Source organism: Suricata suricatta, chromosome 11 (genome assembly GCF_006229205.1).
Source record: "Suricata suricatta isolate VVHF042 chromosome 11, meerkat_22Aug2017_6uvM2_HiC, whole genome shotgun sequence".
NCBI classification, from domain to species: domain Eukaryota; kingdom Metazoa; phylum Chordata; class Mammalia; order Carnivora; family Herpestidae; genus Suricata; species Suricata suricatta.
The window spans coordinates 41,957,944-41,961,763 of NC_043710.1; positions in this window are offsets into that span (position 1 = coordinate 41,957,944).

Genomic DNA, 3,820 nt, shown 5'->3' on the forward strand with positions numbered 1-3,820 from the left:
ATCTTTCCACTAAAATACAGAGATGATGAATTCAGCCACTGTGGTAAAGTCTCAATGGAAGCCATTCAGGTAACAAAACCAAAAAATGTATTAATGAGTCAGAGGTTTTCTAAGGTGAAGAACAGCTGGAGGGATAGAAGAAGGAGAAGAAAGAGATGCATGTGTGGTCCCCATCCTGACTAATAAGTTGGCAGTGACATAGAGAGGTAACTCGATGCAGTCTGAACATTGTTCCTCTAGTTCCTGAATCCTGATAACCGAACTATAGATTTAAAGAGTGTCAGAAATAGAACGGTCAGAAATAGTCTTACTCTATACTAACCACACATGGCACTCCTCCTTGTCAAGCCCATTCATAGCCTCTGAATACTCAACACAGCTACCAAAGATGGGACTCAGAAGAAACTTGTCATCCTTGATCCAAACCAACATTCCAGCAAGAGACAGGCAAAACTGAAACTAGAATCTATGTTTTCTGGTCTCCTTTCCATTGCTATTTCACTTGTATCACATCGTCTCTCTGCTCCAAAATTCAGAAATAGTAATGGTAACCCTACGTGTTAGTAGGACTTTATATCCTCTAAAGGAATTGAGAAAGTTCCCACTGTTTTTCTCAAAGACCTATAGGGAAGACATTTTTACCATTACCCAAATGGTAAAAAAAAAAAATGCTGTGCTAGTTTTTGGTCTCAGGAGGGCTTTCTGGAGCATTGAACAGGATACACACCCTGTTGAGAGATAAATCTTATATGCTGTAGTAACCCTAATATGACTTTCACAGCCCAGACATTAGCCTGACTTAATTTTTAATGTCAGTGAATGCTTTGAAATATAAGGCATGTGAGTGCCCATGAGCATGTGCAGCCCTGTGTGTGTTTTGTGCTCATGATTCCTGACAGTGTGCTATGCACAGGGACTATGTGAACATGCATGTTTTATATGCTGACCTATGTGCATGCTTCCAGGAGTGGCTGAGGACACATGGGTCAGTGTGGATGCATGTATGCATGTGAACGTATGTGGATGTGACCTATCACGTTTGTCCCCAAAGCTGCAGGTATAGGAATCAGTGTTGTGGCATCTGCCACCTCTTTGCTTCTTGGCTGACTCCCCAGCCCTCATTAACACCCACAGTTGCTCCCCAGCCTTCCCATCACTAAGTTGTCCCAGCAGCTGGATGCCTGCCAGTTAGAAGCAGGGACTCCTGACATTATCCAAGGGCTGCATAGGTCTGTCCCTTCAGCCCTGGCTTTACCCCAGGACCGAGAATACTCCCGAGAGCCAGCAAGAGGGAATTCACAAAGTTCAGTTCCTCCCACGTCTGCAATGTCTCCCCTGCCAGCCCCATTACTGGTGCCCCTGGCAGCCCTCAGGCTCCTGTGCCTACTACCTCAGCCCTCCACTGAGCCTGTGCTAAGGCCAAGCTGGGCCATGGACTTCAGCCCAGAGCGTGCCAGACAGGGGCCCTCTGGCCGACAGTGATGTGACCCCGCTGAGAGGCATTCTTTGCTTCAGGGAGCAGCAGAGAAGGAATTTCATCATCCAAGAGGAACTTTCCTCCTACCATAATTTCCAGTGCCTAACACATAATTAGTTTTCAACATATGTTGAATAAATTACTAACTGACTTATTGACTGAATGTGGATTACACATTCTGAGATAAAAGATTGGGCACTGTTTAAGGACAGGGCTGTGTACTCTTTGGTGCACATGTTCTACTTGAAGCTGGTTTTGAAGTTAAAGTTATGAATGGGCTGTTCCATTGAGGTTAGCATTTACTGAGCACCTACTGTGTGTCAAGCTCTGGGCCAGACCCTCAGGAAGAGCTACTTCCTCAAAGAATGTCTTGGAGTGACAGCTCCACAGTGTTTTGGACTGACAGCTGTATTTGTTTGCTAGGGCTGCCATAGTAAAGTACTTCAGATTGGGTGGCCTACACGACAGAAGGGGTCAGCAGATTCTCTTCCAAAGTCCACAAGGGAACGATCTCTGCTGGACCTTGTTCTTTGGTTAGTAGATGGCCATCTTCTTGCTGTGTCTTCCCATCATCTTCTCTCTGTATGTGTCTGGGTCTAAATTTCCTCTTAGGAAGTCACCAGTCATACTGGATAAGGACTCATCCTAAGGGCCTCACTTTAATTTAATTACTTCTTTAAAGATCATATCTCCAAATCCAGTTACATTTTTTAACTACTGAAAGATTAAGACTTCACGATATTAATTTTGGAGGGCACACAATTTAGCTCACAACAAACATAGATTCAGATGGCTTAAGTGTCTCATTGCCCATGACGGTTGCTTTGGCTTTCTTCAAGAGAATTTGATATTCCCATAATAACTGCTGTCCTGATTTTGTCATGGTCATTGTGTGTTAAAACCACCTTCTTCCTTCTAGTCTCAGGACTCATGAGCTGGGCTTCAAGAGTTCATACTCTGTGTCTAGTATCTGGCATAACATGTGTCTCAGAGTGCAGTAAATCCTCATTGTATAGAGGATGGAGGGAACTGACAGAAGTGGAACAGAAGGAGATCACTAGGAAACACTCATGGCAGATCCCTGGTGCTGGTGATAAGTCTAAGGGAGCGGGCAGAAGTTGGACAGGCCTCTCAGAGGGGAAGCCCGGCACCAGGCTCTGTCACAGGCAGTTCTGCTTTGCGAAGAAGGCAGTGGGAAGAAAGTATTCCCAAACCAGGAATCTCTCCACTGGCTGAGATTGCATTGTCCCTGGCTTTTTGAGCTGCAGTGGGAAGAACAAACTGATGGGCCCAGTACTCCTGAGGTCATGCTGACAGAACAAAGAGACTCTATACCATGTCTTGTCCTGTTCCAGTCCTAGCCCATATCCCACCTACCCACCCCTACCCTGGTTCCCGAATTCCTTTCCTGGAATCAGTATGAGGGCAGCCAGGCAGGAGTTTTCAAATAAAAAACCCAGAATGGAGGTTGAAAATAGTGAGCAATGCTCGTCCTCTGAGGCTGGATGCCCTGAATGTACTATGGTCTTTATCGGAGGGCAGCCCCTGTTCACACGACTGTTCCAGAACACGTCTCTGGTACGCCCAGGCTGCCCCCACCACCAGCCCCCTGTGTTTCTGGGGTTGCTGTCTTCACCGGTTCCCTCCTCCAAGAAGGCCCCAGAGTCTAGGGCAGGAAGAATCATCCATGTCCCCTGCCCTAACCCTCTGAAGCTGTACCTTCATCCCTTCCTCCTTCTCCGGGGCGGTGGGCATGCTTCGCTCCATGATACCTGGCCCAGAATGGAATCGGAGCTGCCTCTTTCTGGGTGTGAAGTCTCATTTGATTGCTTAGACCCTGCACAGGTCCCACTCCTGCTCTTCCTGTTGTGGCTTCCCCTTGATGGGGGACTCTCTGGGCCTGCTGGAGCCTGGGCTCAGGAGGAGAAGACGGCCTTAACGGAGTGTGACTTCAGGTGGCCCTTAAGGGTAACGGCAGCAGGCGCACCCTGGCGAGCCCCTCTCAGCCCTGCCCGGGCACCTCACTCTAGTAGACAGAACCGTTGCCCAGACAAAAGCCATTAGACATCACGACGGCATCCATACCATGCCGTGTTCCTGGCATAAAGGGCCCGGCTAAATACCTTTGCAAAGCTCTTATTGTGTTGCATCCTGCCCGCCCTCCCGGCCTTCCCGCACTATCACATCTTTCTTCGGCCTTTTGTTGTCAAACCAAATATAGCGCTACATTGTCTGGCCTCCCACCCATTCTGGCTGGATAAAGGGGCTCGGTCCCCAGACTGGGGGCGCGCGGCTCCGGCTGCCTCCTCAATGCTATCTCACCCGCCCAGCCCACGCCAGGGG